Here is a 22,817-nt window from a genome sequence, read left to right on the forward strand (position 1 = left end):
CTCCCAAATGAAGGGAACACATGTTAAGATTCTAATATGCATCACCACACCCAGCTTTATGAGGGACTGAGGACTGAACTCAGGGTTTTGTGAGTGCTAGGCAAGCATTCTACCAACTAATCCCTACCCCCACATACACACTCCTTAAAATAGTCAAATATACAACATCAAAGCTGTAGTTTACACTTAAAATCAGAACAGCAAAGGAGAGAGAGCCTGGGAAGCCACAAAGCAGTCAGATGCCTGGCTTCCTGTCTGAGCCCTAGCATTACCAGTCTACCTGTGCATGCTGCCAGTGTTCTGACCTCATTCAGAGTTCCCTTGACTCCGTGCTTATAAAACAGAAATTGGCTGCTTATCCACATCTGATCGTAGGGATCCTGTCCAGCCTGCTCAGCAAGAAGCAGCTTCTCCAAGTAGCAATGTAAGAAGGTATATCCCCACCTTCTGTGTGCACTGTATGCCAGTAGCACTGGGAATATTCTCCAAATGTCCATGTGTCACTAAAGTCTTGCTCCCTAGGGTGGCACTACCGGAAGTAGTAGAAGATTTAAAACACAGATGTGTACAGGAAGAACTTAGGTCTCTGAGAAGTGCGCCTGTGGAGATAAAAAGGCCTTGGCCCCTCTTCTTCCACTCAGTTTTCCAGCCATAAAGGCTATCATGAGGTATCTTTGCTACTCAAGCCTGATGACCTGAGTTTGATCCCTAGAGCCCACAGTAGAGGAAGAAAACCAACTCCAAAAGCTGTCCTCTAACCTCTATATGAAGGTCTTAGTATATATCACATCCTAATACAATATTAAATAGATGTTTTAAATGTTATGGAATCATTTTCTAAAAATTGACTACTAGTATTGGGTGAGTTTATGATTTTTAAGAAGCACAGTTTTAAAAATAAGCAGGAAGTCAAAAGAGAGGGTATTTGCCAGTTTAACTTATATGTAATTGAAAGAATGAACCTGGTAAATACTGAGCTGGGTCTAAAATGATGGCTTTAGGAGAAAGGAAGATGGCTGGAGCCCCCATTCCTTCAGGTATACTGTCTGGGCCTGCAGAAATGAATCCCTTCATCTCATAGTCTTCTCCAATGGTCGCCATTCCAGCTTGCTCTCCTGGAGTGGCTAGCACTTAAAAAGTCCTGAGCCAAAACACCAGTCACATGGACAGACAGCAATTCATCAGTGATGCAGACCATATTCTTGTACAATTAACTGTCACCTAGGCCATCTTACTGTTATCCAAAACCGAAGCATTACCTTCCAGAGATGAAAACAGCTCTCATTTGCTACCCTTCAGAAAGAACGGGGGGTGGGGGTGGGGGTGCACAAGTTTTGCAATATTGTTTAAAGCTGTAATTATCTCAAAATCTTTGCATGTTTCATCTATAAAGTTCTGCTTTGGGGGGGCACAAAAAATCTCTATCACCCTCTACCTTGTCTTTTCACAGAGTGTGTCACTAAACTTGGAGCTCACCAATTTGGCCAGACTAGCTAGCTGGCCAGTGGGATTTGGTACAATGATGCCCAGGACACTTTGCTGTAGTGAAGATTAGTAGTGTTAGTAGAAGAAGATGGTGTTCAGTTGTTTTTCTAAGATCCATGACGCAAGAGGCAGAAGATAAAACATTTCCAAGGCTGTCTCTACACAATGTCCAGAAGAGTCCTTTCTTCCTGTTTCTTCTTGAGGTTCACAAGAATGCCACACACAGCATGCTTAACCTTTCTAAGCAAAGTTTTTCTGTCCATAAATCCATTAATTATATGAAGCCTTTCTAGCTGGACTCACCAGAAAACATGTGATGATTTCTAGACTCACCTAAATGCATGAACTGGGCTGTCATATGCTGGAAATAAGTCCATAGTGCCACACACCCCACTACCTGTTGCCTGCAGTGCTATGTTTTCCAGGAAGTGGTAAGGCCTATACAGAATGATGTGGACTTCAATTTAAAAAATGTGCCAGGGGGGAATACAATCCCTTTTCTCTCCTGGCCCTCCTGGGCCCTAACCTCGAAGGTACAGGAGAAGGGGACTAAAAACTGCTTTTGCTATGAGGATTCCAGGGTCATCTTTAGGATACAGACTGCTCACACACAGATTTCTGATTCTTACACAAGATGATGGCAACTCACCACTCCTTCTTTACTAAAAAAGAAACCCACTCAACTCCATAGTACCCAACAGGAGAAGACATATCAGACAAGGAATACACTGCATGTGGTGATGTAGTCTGTGGCCAATTAGGTCAGTCCAGGGCTCACCAGAGACAGCTAAGAGTTTTATATATGGGGAAGGAAAGGTATGTGTCAAAGGATAACCTCAGGTGTCATGCCTAAGGATGGCTATCTACCTTGTTTATTAAGACAGGAGAGATCACCCAAGTAGGTCAGGCTGGCTGCCCAGCAAGCCACAGGTCCACTGGTCTCTACTACACTACTGCTGGGACATGCTTGTACTACAACGCCTGAATTTGGGGGGTTTTGATTTTGTTTTTTAATGTGGGTTCTGAAGATGGAACTCAGGTCCCCATGTCCTTACACCAAGCACTTTACTGACTGAACCATCTCCTGAGTCCCTCCCCCAAAACTTTATTTATAATTCACCAACTAGCCTCAACGGCAAAGCCATAAATCCATCTGTTCCCTGCTTATCTGAATGTCACACAAGATTAATACACTCCCCCCGACTCATTGACAAAGACAAATATCCACAGAGTGCAAAGTGTAACAAATATCCATGTAAATAAACCTACAGAAAAAACCCAGGTGAGAGGCGGCATGTGCAGCTAAAGCCTGCTATAAGCATTGTTCATACAGAGGAGAAAATGTCTTTACAGCTGATGTAAAGAAGTGCTCCATTGCTGCCAAATATGTTACCTTTAATTCAAAGGTTCCTAAACAAAACCTAGAAAGCAGCCCATGATGTTTTCAAAAATTAAATTCAAAAGTAATATATTTCAAAAAATAATTAAATAAATTATTAGTCATAATTAAAGTTAATCAGTGATATAAAATAAAATAAATCTCTGTGACTCCCAGTAGATAAAAAAAGTCTAGCTGTGAGGATATATGCCTTACAATTGAAGACTTCTCTGTAGTTTAATAAGGAAGGAAAGGGACAGCAAAGCTATATTTTAGTAAGTTCACAATAACTAACTATAGTTAGTAACTATAGCAGAAGGCAGCAATGTGCATTAAAATGCTAGTAGAGCACTCAGAGATAACATAAAGCGCATTATCTCCACAATCTATTACAGATCATCTCATTTTTTAAAAGTGTATGTGTAGTGTTCGTGCCTGCTTCCATGTATATGGTACATGTGTATGCCAACATGTGTGAGTGTCTCTGTGTGTATGTACAATGGATGGGTGTCAGGTGTCTTCCTGGATTGCTTCCCACTTTATTTCCTAAGACGAAGTCTCTCTCACTAAAACTGAAGCTTGCCAGTTTGACTATTGTAGCAAGCTAGCCTTCCCTGGGAATCCCATCTCTGTCTCCCCAACCCCGGGGATTACAGTAAACTGTCATACACTACCTATTGCGTGTGAGAGTGATAAAATCCAAACTCTACACCCCATGTTTGCACAACAAGTGCTTATCCCGAGACATCTCCCCAACCCCTGCAGCTTACTTTCATTATTTCAATGAGCTGAACACTTGCTTCCTAAGTATTGTCCATCCTCAACCAAGAATCAGATGAAACCTGGGTTACCACAAACTAATATGTTTGTATCTACATGGCAGGTATTTTGTGTATGTATTTGTCTGTCTGTCTGTCTGTCTGTCTGTCTGTCTGTGTACGTACATGTACATGCACGAACATGCTTGTGGAGGCCAAAGGCAGACAGATGTTGGGTATCCTCCTCACCCATACTCTACTTTTTTCAACACAGGGTCTCTCATCGAGCCTGGATCTCACCACTGGCTAGACTGGCTGGCCCATGAGGCCTAGGTATCCTGGTTTCCCTGACCCAGCACTGGTAATACAGGCTGGACTCTGATTCACGCAGCTTTTCAAACAGGGATGCTAGGGATCAAGTTTACACAGCAAGCACTTTCCTAGCTGTACCATCTCCCCAGTCGAGGAGAAGAGGCATCCTATGCTCAGCAAAGGAACAGTGAATGAAGATCAGGAGATACCCTGTCTGTTTCAATTATTCCATGAACATAAAGTGACATCCTTGGCCAGTAAACATAATTCCACTGGGATTACAAACACAGACAACAGGCTGGAATTCAGTCAAATGCATCCTAAGAAGTACATACCACATTTCCAGACTAGTCAAGAACACTTTCACATGAAGATGAAAACTTATCACCCTGACTGCAGGAGCCAACTTATCCACACAGAGCCAAAGTTTATAGCTCTGCATGGAAGTATCCTTACATGAGGTGGAAAAAGGAAAGTCTGGTTAGGGTCAGAGAGAAGGAAGACGGGCAGGGGACTGCTACCCAGGCCTGAACAGAGGGTCCTGGCAAACATCTTAGGATAGGACGGCAGCAGATGAGATTATGCTTGCAGCATAATAATAAAAACAATTAGAGATACTGCTACTGCTTTTATTCTTCTGTTGTTCTTTCCTTTGGAAGGTGGAAGGTATAGAAAGATAGAACTTGTCCCAAAACAGTAGCAAAGAACTGTGAAAGTGAATTTTGAAAGAAGCCTTTGAGAAAAGCAGTATAGAATTTTCCATGAGAGTGCATGTACCACCTCAAATTCCTGTCACTATGTGCAGCCATAACACATCTATCTTTGAAGTAAGACTGCATAAATACCCTGATTCAAAATGGGCAATAGATTTTAGTGGACATTCTTAAAAGAAAATAGAAAAATGGGCACAGACAGGAAAAGAATTTCTGAACAAACACTACAGTCAACAATTAACAAATGGGACCCCATGAAACTGAGAAGTTATACAGCAAAGGACACTGCCATGTGGACAAAGTGGCAGCCTACAGAATGCAAAAACGTTTTTACCTACTACACACCCATTAGAAGAGTAACTTACAAAATGTACAAAGAACTTAAAAACTGTGCATCAAGAAAACCCAATTAAAAAATGAGGTATAGGGATAAACAGAGAATTCTCAATAGAGAAAACTCAGGTGGCTGAGAAACACTTAAAGAAATGTTCAACATCCTTAGTCATCAGGGAAACACAAATCAAAACCGCTTTGTGATTCCATTTTTCACCTGTCAGAATGGCTAAGATTAATAAAACTAGTAGGAGCTCATGTTAGCAAGGATATAGGTTAAGAGGAACACTCCTCCATTGCTGGTGGGAGCATAACTCAGCCACTATGGAAATCAACGTGTTATTTACTCAGGAAGATGGAAATCCATCTACCTCAAGATCCAGCTATACCACTCTTGGGCACATGCCCAAAGAATCCTTCATCCTACCATAAGGAAACTTTCTCAACTATGCTCATTGTTGCTTTATTCATAGTAGCCAGAACCTTGAAACAACCTGGATGCCCCTCATCAAAATAATGAATAAAGAAAATGTGGTACGTTTACATGATGGTACATTACTCAGGCATTTAAAAAATGAAATTCACATATAAATAGATGGAGCTAGGATTACAAAATCATGCTAAGTGAGGTAGCACAGACCTCAAAAGACAAAAATGCTGCATATTCACTTATATGTGGATGTTAGCTCTTAAGTCTTCAATAAGTGGGCTGCAATCAATAGACCCACAGCTGTTAGGTCTAAGAGTAAGGGACTCGAGGGGAGGGACGATTTCCCTAGGAAAGGGAAATAGTTACGAATGGATGGAGGCAAGGTATAGAAAGTGAGTATAAAATAGGGATGGGAAGGAAAGGGGGCAAGGGAGGGAATATGGGGAGAGATAGCTAAAACTAATGGCTATTTGAGGGGACATATGGAAACCTATTACAGTAGAAATGTCTTAAAATATATATGTATATGCAAGAAATCCAAATGGAATCACCAAATAATGGGGAAGAGAAAGTCCCAACATTTTTCTACAGCAAATTAAACCTCCAGTGCCAGGAATGGGTAACATCTAATTGAGCTGTTAGCCAACAGAGATCTATGGACGCCCCTAAACAATGCAGGCAATTACCAAGGTTACTAGTTGCTCTCCACGACTGATGGAAAACACCTATTGCTGAAGATAACAATTACATCAAACATGGAAAAGTCAAGTTGGTGCCTACCTGGAGCCTTCACCTTTACTGACTAGTATCCATGTTACTGGAAGGTACTCTGCACACTATCAAAGGAGAAAGGGAAAAGCCAACCAGCCAGCCACAAACCCTTTGATCTATAGTAGTGACCTGCCTGCAAGATGACTGGTGCGTTAGTAACACAAAGCTTGTGAGAGTAACCAGCCAGTAACTGACTGGATTTAAGATCCACTCGATGAGATGGCAGCTACATCCAATACTGTCTCAGTGGACAAGAACCTGAGACCAGGGACCTGGAGGAAAACCAAATGCTACAGTTCTGCTAAAGAAACATAGCAATAAAAACACTAATGTCATTCTGCTATACGAACAGATTAGTGTCTTGCTCAGTCATCATTAGAAAAGCTTCCTCCTGCAGCAGATGGGAACAAATACAGAGACTCACAGCCAGATATTACACAGAGACTGAGAGACCCTGGAACACTAAGCCCTATGGGAGGTCTCCATCAAATCACTCCCCTCAGGAGTCAGGGAATAGTGTGGAAGAGGAGGCAAAAAAGACTGTAAGAGCCAGTGAGGAAACAGGGTCTTGCAAACACTCAACAGGACTAACAGACATACAAACTCAGAGACTGAGCAAGCACCAGGCATGCAAGGGTCTGCATCAGATGGTATCCTTAGAGCTGAGAAAAGTGAACACAAATTTCCAATCCCTAACCTAGACGCTATCTCCAATTGATAACTACTTGTAAAGGAACATTAGTTTTATCTGGCTGCATCTCACTGAGTCTACAAACCACACTAAAGGGCAAGCCTCATGCCCAGCAGTAGCTGGCCAATACAAAACAAACTCAATGGTATTTTGGGGGGTTCCTTGTTTATAATACTTTGACTGGGCATTATCTTTTTTCCTCCTTATAAGTCTTTTGAGTATATATTATGATTTCCTATGTTGTGTTTTAATGGGATTATAAGACAATGTGTGTGTCTGTATCTCTAGATGTTTCTTATACTTCTGCTTTGGCTCTTTTTCTTTTCCTAGTCAGTTTTGTGCTACTCCTGTTTATTATTGTTGTTTAAAGTATGGATTTGGGGAGAGGATTTTAGTTCACACTGAATGGACTAACATAGTATGGTGACTATTTTCCCAATGTATAGTTACACTGAGAGCATACACATGAGGGGATCTAAGGGCATGTCATTCCTTCCTGAAGTATTGTACGTCCAATACTACAGCCATTCAAGTCTTACTCTGAACATGCAATCTCTTCACCAGGTGTCTAAGGAGCTCTCCTCTACTTGTGCATGTGGATGCATGTGCGTACATGTCTCCCGCCCCATACATGCACACTCAAAGGTGCATATACTGACAGGTTGCTCTGTAAGAGGACAATATGACTACTAGAAAAGGTTAAGGACAAGAAATCACAGTAATATGTTTGTAATTCCCTGTGAATCTACCATGGTTTCAAAGTAAAAGATTTTGAACAGCTATGGTGGTAAAGACCTGCTCTCCAGAGTTGGAAGTTAGGCTAAGCAACACTGAGAGACCCTGTGTCTTTTTTTATAAGAAAAATATGGAGGCTTGAAGAACACAGTAGAACACTGGCCAAGCATGTATAGTGACCTGAGTGTGATATCCATAACCACAGGAAGAGAAGGTTTCAAAAATGACTGTGTAGTGCATGAATGAGCAGATGACGGAATAGCATTTATGTCTACTAAGAAGCAAAACATCAATACTAAGCCACACTGTAGTCCTTGACAACAGTCGCAGGGTGGAAACTACCACATGCAAAAGGCCACAGCCAGGCACAAACACACACAGAAAACCGGTCTATGGTATCCACGAGCTGGGGAAGATGGGAATGGAGATCGACTGCTAACAGAGTTTCTTTAGGGAATGGTAAAATATTGTAAACTTGATGGTCAGGATATGGTTAGAATATAGTAAAAATCACTAAACTGTGGGTGTTAAATGGGTGAACTGTCTATCTCAGTAAAGCTGCTACCAAGAACCAATAAACGTCAGGTGGAAAATGCTTAGCAAAAGGCTCACACCCAGACACACCACAGAGGGCACCACACCCTGTGTTCACCTCTGACTCCTAATCCAAATGAACTCAACTATACCCCATATATATCTATATTCTCTACAACAGGACAGAAGTAACAGGTCACAAGGACAGCGAGAGATGAGAGACTGTTTCTAAATAATGCCTAAATTGAATGCTTTCAATCAAAACTGAGTGACAAAAGGCAATCAGCATATCAGCCTCTAAAGATCCCAGAGGCTGCCTCCTTCTGTCCTGATAAACCACCCAGACCGGCACTGATGAAAAATGCTTCCCCAGCAGCTTCCCCATTCATCTGCCATGCATCGGCCATGCTACCTCAGAATGGGGCCAAAAGAAGATGTTTGTGGAAAACTCTGGCTGACACACACACACACACACACACACACACACACTTTCAAGGCTGAGTTCATTTCCACACTAATTTCAGGAGGGGCATATAAATCAGAGGAAGCCCTAGATATAGAAAAGAGCCAAATGCTTTCAATTTGTTTCTAGAAGCCATGGTTGGTTGGTAAAATAACAATTTCATATGTATGTGGCAGAAGACATCAGCAGGTATGCTCCACTGAAAAGCACACACACTGTGGTCATTCTCCATGTTTGTTTTCTAAAACTCACACAGGACTGAGGGTGTAGCTTGGCAGCAAAGCACCTGCAGCATGCACAAAGACCGTCAACCCCCAGTATTGCAAAATTTTTTAAAAAGTATAAATCTCCATCTTCCTAAAGATAAACTAAAGAAGAAGGGTTTTTATGGGTTTGGGGGTATGGGTTGGTACCTTGCTAGCATGCACAAGGTCCAGGGTTCCAGGTCCAGCACATCTAAGAAAAAAATGTAAAAGCAGTTTGTCATGACTATTGCTGCTATTTCTCATCCTTCTTTCCCTTCTCTTTCTCAGCCAAATCAGCCAATTGCAATAAATGTTGGTAAATCACCATTTCCAGTGCATAATGCCAACCTTGTCACATTATTTTTTTAAGCTCAGGAAATACTGGGAGGCTGACGTGTTAATTCACTGCATAGTGAGAAATCCGTTTTGCCATTTCACTTACTCAGAAGCAACGCAGGCAAATCCTTTTTCTTCAGACCTCTCTTCTATCTTCAATTACCTGTTAATGAATAATACCCAAAGTAAGATAAAATGTCAACCAACACATGCTGAAGTATTATTGTCAACATCTTATTACTGGGCAGAGAGGTGTCTTAGTTAAGTCTAGTCAGTAAGTCCTGCATGCAGATGCTTTAGACGACAATGGACTACATATAAGACAGCATACCCATACACTTTCATCACCTGTGGTATCACAGCTAGGCTACTTCCAGTGCATGTACTCAATGGATGTCCACCCAGCAAAATCTAAGGATGCATTACTTAGAACATACCCCTCTGAAGAGCTCCTCCCTTGACTATACTGTAACAGCACTTTGTAGCTTTACTACTAAGAACCACGTAAGGTGGCAGGCAGCCATCACTAATGAACTTAATGTCTGTACCTCTGCATAAAGCACAGAGAGACAGTTCACATAAACCCACTCAGAGTTTATCATGATCTCAGACTGCTCAGGAGCAGCCCATAAATGATATTTCTTAGTTACAGAAATCCGCCCCCACAGCAACCTTCTCAATAACACAACCTCCTCTGTCATCCAAAAAGAAAAAAAAAAAACCAAGTGAAAAGTGAAGATCTTCCTTTTAAGTCAAGATAAGACATGAGATGATTTTAAATGGGCAGACTGCAATGGTATACAACTGTAATCCCAGGATTCAGGGAGCAGAAACTGAAGTATCTTAAGTTCAAGACTAACCTGGGCTATATAATAGCCTACAGAGTCACCCTTACTGTTCCAACTGAAACAGCTGTTTCCCAGATACAGCCCTGTTTAGAATTTCTGGACTAAGAGTGTATGGTAGGAAAAGCACAACGGGGAAGAGATGGCACTCACTGGGTACAGGCAAGAGAAGAGGAAGGTCAGAACGTGTGATGCCACTATTTTCCAGTGACAAATAGCTCCATCAACAAATTCAACTACATATATGTGCATATACACATAAAGAACCATGGCCAAGTGACTTCCAGAGAGCTAATACCTATACCAGCATTGATAAGATCTTAAGACATGTCCCAATGCAAGCTGAGCTTACAGTCACTACATTAGGTCCCAATGCAGGTAGGAACAAAGGGCTAAGAAGCCATGCCTAATGAATAAGTTTGTCTGTCCACCAATATTCACTTATCCTTTATGTCTTCTGTTGTTAAGACAACCCTGTTTTCATGGCTGCATATCCCCATCCTAGGGGAAATCTATAGGTCCTTCATGCCTGAGGGGCCAAGGACAAAGAGAAAGGGAAACTGGGGGGTCTAACTCTTTGGCATGTTGCCTCCCCCGGCAGGAAGACACAGCCATTTAGATATAAAGACAGACCACAAAAAAAGCAGCTGCATGCCCAGCCAGTGTAGACTGATAGAATCCATGGCTTGGCTTGCAGTTTTGAAACATCTACAGCCAGCGAGCAGGTCAGTTCCAAGATACCTACTGTGTGTTTAAATACTTGGTCCCTAGCTGGTAGCACTATTTGGGAAAAGCTATGAGACTTTTAAGTAGTGAGACCTGATAGAAGTAAGACACTGAGGGCAGACTCATGCTCAAACTGTCACTGCCACAGCTACCACACTATAGCAGACTGTACTCTTTGACTCTCTCTCTCTCTCTCTCTGTGTGTGTGTGTGTGTGTGTGTGTGTGTGTGTGTGTGTGTGTGTGTGTGTGTGTGTGTGTTGCACAGGCACATGAGTGCAGTGTCCACAGTGTCTACTACAATTGAGGATGAGAATGTTCTTGGTGTGGAATGGTAGATTAGGGGCACTGTTACAAATCCTACAATAACATACTGCAGTCTTCCCTTATTTGAGGTGCTGGTTTCAGCTATATGGTGGTCTAAAAATATTAAGTGTAAAATTCTGCAACTAAACAACTCTTTTGTTTTAAGTGGCACCCAATTCTGATTTGTATGAATTCTTGTGCTGCTCCCCTCTGTGTCATTGAAAGTATAATTCATTCCTTGGTTCAGCACATCTATATGCTCTCCCACATTGGTCAATTAGAGGACATCTGTTATTATATGGCTTGTCATACCACTACAATGCTTATGTATTCAAATACTTACTTTACTTAATAATAACTGTCATGCTAAACTTACTTATCCACCTAATTTCACTCCATCACAGAGGCATCACAAGAACACTGGGTACTACATAATGATATTGTGAGGGAAATCCACATTCATATAGCTCTTATCGTAGTATACTGTTACAACTGTTTTACTTATTACTGTTGTTAATCTCTTACTGTGGTGGCATATATTCAGTTTTATTACACATATGTGGGCATAGGAAAAAGAAAATGTAATACAAGCTTTATCAGGAATCTACTAGAGACCTTAAGCTGCATGCCCCATGGGTGAGGGAAAACTACTTTTAATTACACTGGAGTGGTCCGTTCCAGTGTGGACAGTGTAAGGGGTTGAGGAGACACAAACATGCAGCTATTATTTGAGGAAGGTAGGGAAATAAATGAACACAGGCAATGATTTCCCATGATCAGCAAACTGGCAAATTGCCTTCATCCATAGCTTTGCATTCTGTGCTCACCAGTTTTGTGAATGCCAGATGTCTAGACCCATCCTTCATTCTTTGTGCAGGGTACTAAGCATATCTCCTAACTGGTTTCCTATTGCCTAGTCTCATGCCCTTGGAGAGAAATTACTTACCCTGTTGAGACCTGCAGCACAGTCAACACCCCTGTCCTTTACACCTCTGCTTCTTACGAAGAGCCCAGGCCTATCTTGCCAGACTTATTCTTTGTAGAATATTCCCTTTTGGTTCCTTGATTAAAAATTAAAAAGTAAGACCCCTCAAGGAGTCTTGGTCTCTGAGTCTGTTGGTAAGAAGCAGACCGTTTTCATGATTCTATTCTCTCTAGGAATTAAGTGCACAGGCCAAAGACCCTGAGCCAGAACCAGCTGGCTGAGCATCCCAGGGTCCAGAATGCTCAGTGCCTATATATTCCTTGCCTATATACAGTAAATGACTTCCTGAAGGATGACACAATGTTAGGGACAGCCTCTACCACATGCACTAAAGAACCTACAGAATCCCTTAAGAATGTCATATATCTAAACTTGGTTTGGGGATTGAAGTCTATAGTATGTGCAAAGAATTTACAGCCTTGTCAATCAGTACTGGGCTACTCAGACAAAAACCTGGTGTGTATGGAGTGGGCTCTTATCATCTCCCTTCCCCTTAAAACAGAACAAGGGGCACCTATGTTACCCATATGCTGGGAAAGATAAAGATACATGGAAAATGCATGGTGCTGCTGCTACTAGCTCATCAATATTATCAGTTGGCAAAACTGGTAGCACACACCTGTCACCTCATCATTCAAGAAGTGGAGACAGAAGATCACTAGTTTGAGGGCAGCCTGGAATACAGAACAAGACCATGTGCCAAAACAAAAACAAAAACAGAAACAAAAACAAATAGGCCATGTGTCAAAATAAATAAATAAGCAAGCAATTGAAAGGCATTGTTACTATCAATTAAAAAGTTTTTTAAAAGACATATCAAAGATACTGAGGAACTGATGAAATGTATATTATTACAAACTTTCTCTTTTTACATCAAGAAAAAAGTTCTTTCTACATTAATTCCTTGTATTTGTCTCATGGGAGACACTGAAGAACGTGTGGCTTTTTTTTTTTGCTTTTAGGGTGTGTGTGTGTGGGGGGTTATCTTTGTCTATTACTCTCCATGTTTTGTTTTGCTTGAGACAGTAGCTTAGTGAACCTGCAGCTCACCAATTGGGCAAGACTACCTGACATGCAATTCCCGAGTATCTATGACCCCCAGCTTTGAAGTTACAGATGTACACTAACACACCCAGCTTTTACAGGGGCGCTGGGGATCTGAACTCTGGTCCTTGTACTTGTGTGGCAAGCACTTGACCCAACAAGCCATCCAGTTCCTGTGAACTTTTTTTAGTTCTAATACCTCACTTTCATTTTCTGTAAACCTCATGTAGCCTATTTAAGGCCCAGATTTCAATGGAGTTTAGAGAAAGATCACCCTGTAAGGAGATAGAAAATAAGTGTGTGTAATCTAATGCCCAAGTATTGTGTGTGTGTGTGTGTGTGTGTGTGTGTGTGTGTGCGCGTGCGCACGCGCGCGCACGCGCGCGCGTGCATGTGAGCACACTTGCAAGCCACAGAAGCCAGAAAAGAGCATCAGATCCCCTAGAATTGGGAGTTATAGGCAGTGATGAGTCAATTGACATGGTGCTAGGAACAGAACTCAGATCCTCTGCAGAGCAACACGTGCTCTTAACCACTGAGCCATCTCTCCAGCCCCCAAGTCCCTTTTAATTGCAGTAAAATTCAATGACTTAGGTACTTTTTTAGTCACTAGGGATCTTTCTTGTACAAACCACTTTTGAAGAACTTTATCCTTCATGTGTAGACCTGAACGACCTCCAAAGCTTTGCCTAGGGTCTGGCAGAAACTGTGTGTGATCCAGTATTCATCACACTAAATTTAGAAATACACTGTGTCCCCGAGGCACTTCCACAGGAAGCAAGATTAAAATAGGATGCATGTCGCTAACACACCAGAATTCAAAAGCTACTGCCAGCTAACAACCTCCAAGAAACCACAACAGTCTCAGTCAGTGAAATACTTACCTTTCTCCACCCAGGAAAAGAGGAAAAAGAGAAATGATCATGGCTCTCACAATCACATACAAAATAGCAAAAGTGAAATAACAAGATGGACTAGAGCAAACAGAAGGTAACCACAGCAGGGAAATGGAGCTGAAGCCAACATGAAGGCACTGTACAAAGGTTGCCAGTGAACACAACTTTGTACCAAGAGGACGGGAAACACAGATCTGATTCTTGGTTTCTCAGGACTCTACCAAGGGAAGACAATGAGGTGCTTATTCAACAGTAAAGGCAGACTATCAGAAATTGCACTTCTAGACTTTTTATGCATGTATAAAATTTCTTCCATGGGTCCCAGAAAGAAAACCTTATGAAGCAGTAACAGGCTAGGCTCAGTAAACAAAGGGGACAGTTCTTTTAATAACCCCCAATCCTGGCTAACTGGTCAACACAGAAACAAGGCTAAGCAAATAAAATCTGAGTGGCTACAGTACAGATCCCTGCAGCCTGACTTACTTGAATAATACACTGCAGAAGCACTCACGGGCCAAATTAAGCTGCCTGCCTGCCCGACCGCCCGCACCTGGGGGTTGCAGAAACACCTTGCTGTATCTTGCAATCACATTTTGGTGCCAATAAGTATACCAGTTCCATAATATTTTTAAGGGGAGAGTGAAGTCCCCCACTACGAGTTCCCCACAATTGGGGAAATCACAGGGGTCAGCACATCCAGGGTGCAATGGATAAGCCTCACTCTGGGAAAACCACCTTAGTGATCATGGTATCTCCCCCTCCCTGACAGTTAAGTACCCATAATATTATTTTTAACAGTTGTTTAGTAACCCATCACGTGGTTAGATCAGGGTTTTTCACCATTGCCTTCAAGTCTTCAACTTGCTGTTAAGTAATAATACATGAAAGCAGGAGCCATTTAAGGAAATTTTTATTCATCTGTTTTTAAAATTTGTTTATTACAGTACTAGATTGAACCCAGGGCTCCACATGTGCTAGGAAACTGTTCTATCACTTAACTATATCCACAGCTGAAGAACCTTTCTTTGTTGTTCTTTCAGATCCTCACTCACTATGTGTCTCAGGACACCCTGGAACTCACTAAACAGGGAGAGTCTTGAATTCCTTATCCCCTGCCTTCAACTACTGAGTTCCAGCATTATAGGCATGCACTACCATATCTTTATACAGTGCTGGGGAACAAACCCAGAGTTAGCTGCATGCTAGACATACTCGACCAACTGAGCCAAATACCCACTGCTAACTGTTTCCTTTCCTTTCCTTTGAGAGAGGTTTTCCTTTCCTTTTCTTTGAGATAGGTCTGTAGCTCTGACTGACCTAGAACTTGCTATGTGGACCAGCACTGGCCTACCACTTCCTGCATTCTTACAGTTTCTACCTCTGAATGCTGAAGTTCCATGCATGAACCACCAAAGCTGGCCTCCTAGAATAAAATTTTTTTTCAGAATTAAAAAATGTGTGGATCTCTATGGGGCCTCTGGTAGTAGATCAGTATTTATCCCTAGCATAAGAAAGGACTTTGGGAGCCCATTCCAGGTGGAGGGATGCTCTCTCAGCCTGGATACTTGGGGGGAGGGCTTTGGGGATCCCCCATGGAGGGCCTTACCCTCCCTGGGGAGCAGAGGGGGGATGGGGTGGGGATTTGGTGGAGGATGGAAGGAGGGGAGGGAGCAGGGATTGACATGTGAAGCAAGCTTGTTTCTAATTTGAACTAATAAAAAATCATTTCTTGAAAAATAAATAAACAAACAAATAAATAAATAAATAAATAAATGCCTGGCATGTATTTCCTTTAACACGAATTGTTCATCCTCGGTGAGAACATGTGGTTTGCAAGCTGACATGTAATATTACATTAAAATACGGAGCAATCTCCATCCTTTATCATACTCATTAAATAAACCACAATAACAAATAAAAAAAAGTGTGGATCACCTCTAAAGTAAAACCCAAAGCCTGGCTTCCACAATAGAACAATGCTTCAGAAAAGCATACCTAATAACAAGATTACAATAAACAATGACATTACATTACAGGATGCTGTTTAAATAATCTATTTTCCCATTTATTACACAAATGTCTGAGGAGTATTGGCAAAATGGTCACACTTATGAGACAATTGATGATAGCTGGTAGATGCATAAAAATTTCCAAATTTCTTGAGGAATAATTTTTAAAATGTCTAGCATTAAAACTTTCCCATAAATTTGGATTGGGAATTTGAGGGAAAACCCATAACGAATAAATTATGACTAACATTTCAGTCTAGCAATATGATCATTACAAGATGTGAACCAGGGGCATCAAACAAGAGCCAACTGCCTTAACAGGTTCTTCCTTGTGCCTGTTCCTCCCTCATCTATGTGAAGACAGTGACTAAATGAATCTCTCCTCTGAGATAAGAACCTAGTGACTTATGTGCCTTTGACCAAGCAAATACAGCAAAGGCGATGTCACTTCTATTTCAATAGCAAATGTCATCACTACTGTTCTCCTGGCTAGAATAAAGCAAGCATCTATCTTCTTTCACTGTCTCTTGTTTTGTTTGTTTTTAGGTTTTATTTTGCATGTATGAGTGTGGATATATGTGTATGTATACCACATGCATGCCTGGGGCCCATGGAGGTCAGAGCAGAAGTGTTCATAACCACTAAGCTATAGCTCTCTAGCCTCAGGAGGATCTGTTTTGTCTCCTCTAGAATCTCAAGTCCTGCACATAAAGAGTAGTCATTTGGTGTGTATGGATTCATCTCAAATTTTAGCAAGCAAGTTTAATTTAAAAACACATATACTCAGTATTCTGCACATTGGAAGTGTAGTGACTCTGAGAACTGAACATCTTTAATCTTTACATTCTTGAGAACTTAGCCTCCGAGGCACAAATATAAGTGAGCTTACTAGAGAAACACTTTATCATACTGTAGTGTGATCAAAATATTACAGATGGAAGGAACTAGAAAGATGTCACAAAGTCTTGTCATTTCAGAAGTTGGCACTAATGACACAAGGATCATTATTAATAGTGATTCTATTTCAAAATTGTCTATATTTGGATGATGGATCACATAGCCACCAAATGTTTTACTTGGTCAATAACCAAGATGGTGGAGGTTAGAATATAGCTGGACCAACTAGGAAAAGTTAAGTCTTGGGCATATGTCTCTACACAGACACTAAGACTTCTTAAATATGACAACATAAATGAGAAAAAGAGGCCCCAGATTAGAACCATGTGAATCACCAAAGGAGCCTTCTACATCTGCTGTGTTAAAACAATAACCTCAATAAACTCTACAGATGCAACACTGAGCCTCGACCTGCCCACTTCCCAGAACCATCTGGCATTGCTGTTTCAGAACCACCTCCATCACTGCCTTATGTAATAGCGACCACATTCAAAGAAGGCAGAGCCTTGGAGCCTTGCACGTGGACTCCCAATTCCAAGCAGACCAGGGCTACACTGGGGTTTGGCCCAGTCAACATGTATAAAATAGGTCAATATGGGAACATCTGAATAAGAATGGCCCCCATAGGTTCATATATTTGAATGCTTATTCATCAGGAAACAACACTACTTGAGAAGGATTAGGAGGCGTGGCCTTTTTGGAGTAAGTATGCCAAGTGCCACTGGGAGGTGGGCTTGGAGGTTTCAAAGGCCCAAGCCAGGTCCAGTAGCTTCTCTTCCTGCTGCCTATAGATCTGGATGTAGAACTCACAACAACTTCTCCAGCACCATGTCTGCCTACATAGCACAAAGCTTCCTGCCACCCTGCCATGATGACAATGTACTAAGCTTCTGAAACTGTAAGCAAGCCCCAATTAAATTTTTTTTATTATAAGACTTGCCAAGGTTTACTCAGGAGATCTTGTCCCTTTCCCCTTGGTGGTGGGGCGAGGGGAGGGGGTTGTCCATGTATGTCTCTCTTAGGGTCCTCCTTGTTTCCTAGCTTCTCTGGGGTTGTAGAGTGTACAGAGAGATGTTCTCTCAGCCTAGATACAGAGGGGAGGGCCTAGGTCCTGCCGAAAATGATGTGACAGACTTTGATGGTCCCCCATGGGACGCCTCACCCTCCCTGAGGATTGGATGTGGGGTAGAGGGAATGGAAGGACTGGAGGGACAGGGAACTGGGATTGGCATGGAAAATAAGATTTTTAATTTAAATTAAAAAAAACAGTTGCATGGTCTTGGTGTCTCTTCCTAGCAATAGAATAGTGACTAACACAGGCTTCATTCATGTCCCCACCTGGGTCCCTGTCTAGTACCCAGAAGTCATTATGTCAGGGGTAGACTTACTCTGACTTTTAAGTTCTCTTCAGTATTCTGACTTACCAACTGGTACCTTTTTATTCCATGCTCCAAACACTGCCATTGCCATCTTGGACTCTCTTCCTTTCTCCCTCCCCATCATTCTCTCCATCAAATCATAAGTCCTATCACTATACCCACATAGCACCCTTAACATTTCATCTCTCCATGTGCACTGTCATTTCTCAATTGGTGGTACTCTGTGGTCTTTGCATAGTGACAAGAATTGGTGTCAACCTAATCAATTCTTCTGCAAAAACAATTCTTCCTAAAGCAGAAGTCTGACCGTAGGTCATCAATCAAAAGCATGCCATCAGTTACATCACTGTCTGAGAAAAACGAACAAAACATGTTCCTTCCATCAACTGCCTGGACAAGTGCCTCCTATGCCACCAGAAGAAGTGGAGATGGGGACTAGTAACATTCGCAAGAATTATATACAATACTCTAGATTCCATTTGTAGGAAATGAAATAATGTCCTCCTTCCTTCCCATCAGAGTTTCCCACACTTCAATCCCCTCCAGCCAGAACTGTGTCTGATTACTAACAGGGGTGAAGAAAAATTGCCGATAGAAATTAGGTTGCTAAAGAGCTGACAGCATTTAGAGAGAAAGATATCACCCTGGGTTACATGAGGGGGTATTTGCTAAGCATGAGTTTCTCTCCCACTACAAGTCTTCTAAAGCAGGTCATATCACACAAACCAATTCTATCCTAGACAGTATTCTCAAGAGTTCTTTAAACAAGGAAGGGGGAGAAGAGCCAATGGTTGTGTCCTTCACCAAAAAAAGCAAGCCATCCCTACTGGCTTTCAGAGAGGAAAGGGCTGTGTTCTAAGGGATACGGTAACTGTGGGCTAAGGCAATATGGATGGGGGTTCCCTTGGGCCTCCAGAAAAATAACATGATGTTGCTTTTAGCCCAACGAGCTGACTTCAGATTTGTGACCTCCAAACTCTAAAGACAAGAAACCTGTGCTATTTTCCTCCCCTAAGTTTATGAAAGGAAGATTATCATGTCAGCCAGTGGAAACTAATACACCTCTTCCCTCTTGTGCTGAGTGCCCCCTACAGAACATTGGCACCATTTTACAGTACTTAGCATTTTGTGTTAGAAGGCTCTGTACTTCACAATGACTATGAAGCTCCAGTTCTATGCCTCAGGCAGATTATAACATCTGCAGTCCTTTGTTACCCCTCAAACAAGCAGCTCTAAAATTCATCCCTGTGGCTTAAGTGAAAGAACGACACCTGTCACTCAGGCCAAATGAGAATGTGTGAGCACCTCCTGCAGTCCTGCACCCTGCTGTCCCTACGCACTCCACTCCACTTACATTTTGTTCTTACTTTCCTGAAAATTCTCATCATACTCCCTCAGGGGCATGCATGGTATCTTATTTTAAGTTTCACGTCATGCCATCTTGTTCCCTGCATTAAAGTTTCCATTCTGAAAAACTCTGTCACTCAGTTGGCTTCATGTTTGGTCTGCACCTTTGAAATGAAGGAACTCTTGCACTCTGTGCTTTAAAATTGTAGAATAAAGGGTTGGGGCTGGGGAGAGGGCTCCGTTGGTAAAATGCTTGTCACACCAGCACAAGGCCTGAGTTCAGATCCTGACACCCATGTAAAAAGCAAGGCACAGGGGAGAGTTAGATGCTGTGGCAAAATAAAGAGCCACGCCAGCAAAAATCAGCAAGCTTCAGAGTTGTTGTGAGTCCCTGGTCTTGAAAAAGAAAGGTGAGTCGCTGGTCTTGAAAAAGAAGGAAGAGGGCAATTAGAGGAAAACATCTGACACTGACCTCTGGCCTCCTCAACACACACACATAAAGAAAGAGAAGAAAAATATCTTTGAAAAATTGAAAATGGGGTTGGAGAGATGGAGCAGCACCGGCTGCTCTTCCAGAAACCAGGTTTGATTCCTAGCAATCACACGGTGGCTTCCAACCTTTTGTAAAGCCAGTTTCAGCAGATCTGGTGCCACCTTCCGGCCTCCATCAGCACAAGGCATGTGCATTGTATATAGACATATGTGTAGGCAAAGTACACATACACATAAAGTAATTTGCAAAAATTTTTTAGAGTTGAAGATTTACATTTGTTTTCTTTTTGTTATGATCAAACATCTTAGTTCAGAGAAAAGTTTATTTGGGCTCAAAGTCTTAAAAAAATATAGTCCACCATGGCAGGGAAGGTGTAGGTGGCAGCAGCTGGTCACATTGCTTACCTAGACAAGACACCAAAGCAGACCAGGGCATCAAGACCTAACCCCAGTTTATTCTGTAAGGGTATACCCAGTAAAGGTTCCACAACCTTCCCAAACAGCATCATTATTCAAAGCTCTATGGGAGACAGTTCTCATTGAAACCATAACATCATCTGACCCAATGGTTTTGCTCCTAAGAATATAATCCAGACAGTGAAGACATTTCATAGCAGCTATATTCACAACAGCAAAAAGAAGAGTCTCTGACCATCAACTGAAGAAACAAAAAACAAAACAGTAGGTTTTGATCAATAAAGAAAATACAGTATAATAATGGGATGTCATTAAACAGTACAATGAGCCATCTACCATCTATCCATGTCACAATATGAATGAACCTTGATCTATTACAGCAGCTGGGTCTAGTGGTACAGGCCTGTCACCCCAGATACCACGGAGGCTAAAGCAGATGTGTCCAGGCTACAATAAATTTCTTGGGCAACTCAGCAAGCCCCTGTTTCAAAGTGAGACATAAAAAAGGTTGGGGATATAATTGAATGGTAGAATGCTTGCCTAGCATGAGGCAAGGCTCTGGGTTCAATCCCCAGTACTAAATAAATGGAGGAAGGGGGGAGTAGGGAGGGAGGGAGGAGGAGAGGAAGGAAGAGGAGGGGGAGGGAGGGAGGAGGGAGGGGAGGAGGAGGGAGGGAGGGAGGGAGGGAGGGAGGGAGGCAGGGAACAATGGATGTAGTAGGGTAAGAAACAATTCCACAGAATGAAGGCTGTCAAACACAAAAGAACATATGACTTCTACAACCCAGTCATTTAAAACTTGAGAATAGCTCACTCTCTGCCTTGAGCTAGTGGTTGGATGTAAGCTCTCAGCTACTGCTCCAAGTGTCATGCCTGCTCTCAACCTTATCTGCAGATAAAGACCCTACTCTAGACAATGTACAGAATGTTTCTATGTAATAGTGATAGTGACAATGGTATTTTCTTGAGCTGATTCAGTAAATCTTCATACAGTAATGGTGTTCTCACATAAAAAAAGATCCATTTTTCTCTGAATTATAATTTGTGGATGATGTGGGCGGAAAAAATGACAAAGAAATGTCAAATTAAAGTAGATCCTCTAGGTGAGAATTTTGCAGAATTAAGAGAAATAGTAGGACCCTCCAGACACACCATATGAAAGAGGAAGAGATGAACTAGAGATAAAAAATACCAGAAACATATCCACTTAATCCTCCTAAGATCTGGTTTAATCACCAAAATATGGCATCCTAATATTAACTCTATCACAGGCGGGGGAGGGGTGCTTTTCTGTATATCCTGTACAGAATCCTGAAATGTTCAAGTAAACAGCCCCCAAAAATAATTAAAACTTTAAAAGGAAAAATGTATGGTGTATGCTATGTACTTAGATAGAAATGAAATAGATAGAAATAGTGTCCTTGTCTTTAAAATCATGGGATACAGAAACAGTAACTGAAGTGCTCCGGAGCAACTGAGACAGGAGCTGTTGCCGGCCATGCTCACCCCTTCTCAAGGAGTGCCAACATGTGTAATTTCTAGGATTCTGCTTAAATTTCTTTTAAACTGATATTATTGCCCAATGATGTTATCCAGCCACCATTGGAAACTGGGATGGGGGAATCTCTGATTTGCAAATAAAGCTAATTAAACACCTGTGTAAAATTTTTTTGAAGTGAGAATATACAAATCCATGGACACAAATAGATTAGTTGCTGCCAGGAGGCATGGGTTATGATGTGTTGCTAATGGTTTCACCAAGATATCAATGTCTACCCAATTACACCTACACACAAAAAAGGTCAGTCGACCACAGAAGTATAAAAGGCAAATTTTGCTGGGGGCTGGCGAGATGGATTGTCAGTTAAGAGCACTGGATGTTCTTCCAGTGTCCTGAATTCAATTCCCAGCAACCACATGGTGACTCACAACAGTCTATAAAGGGATCTAATGCCTACTTCTGTCATGCAGGCATACATGCAAATAGAGCAATCATATGCATTAAGAAAGGTGAATTTTGCAGTATATTAGACCCCAATAAAGCTCATTTTTAGTGAGGCATGAGGTGCAAGCCTATAATCACCACACTGGGGAGACTAAAGCAGGAGGATTGCCATGACTTCCAAGACAGGCCGGGATACATAGTGAGACCCTATCTAAAAAAACAAACAACAAACAAACAAGGGGCTGGTGAGATGGTTCAACAATTAAAGCACCTGCCATGTGTGTTCAATTCCCAGAGTCCACATGATAGTAGAGAGCCGCCCTCCACAAGTTGTTCTCTGACTACTA

At 41.8% G+C, this 22,817-nt stretch overlaps 1 protein-coding gene and 1 pseudogene across 24 annotated transcripts in view; both read right to left on the reverse strand.

The window, feature by feature from the left end:
* The window catches only part of LOC100755304 (F-box-like/WD repeat-containing protein TBL1X), a 158,998-nt gene that overhangs the window by 75,907 nt on the left and 60,274 nt on the right, over positions 1-22,817 (reverse strand). For 17 of the 24 annotated variants that reach the window (XM_035450130.1, XM_035450129.1, XM_027432649.2 and 14 more), the window contains exons 2-3: positions 9,291-9,347; positions 9,017-9,059 (exon numbers count right to left, since the gene is read on the reverse strand). The gene's annotated coding sequence lies outside the window, so the exon portion shown is untranslated. The remainder of the gene's footprint in view (positions 1-9,016; positions 9,060-9,290; positions 9,348-22,817) is intronic. The other 7 variants (XM_027432657.2, XM_027432655.2, XM_027432667.2 and 4 more) reach the window with 1 other exon arrangement.
* On the reverse strand, positions 14,640-14,741 carry LOC113837676 (annotated as a pseudogene).

The sequence above is a fragment of the Cricetulus griseus genome, chromosome X, assembly GCF_003668045.3.
Source record: "Cricetulus griseus strain 17A/GY chromosome X, alternate assembly CriGri-PICRH-1.0, whole genome shotgun sequence".
Lineage (NCBI taxonomy): Eukaryota > Metazoa > Chordata > Mammalia > Rodentia > Cricetidae > Cricetulus > Cricetulus griseus.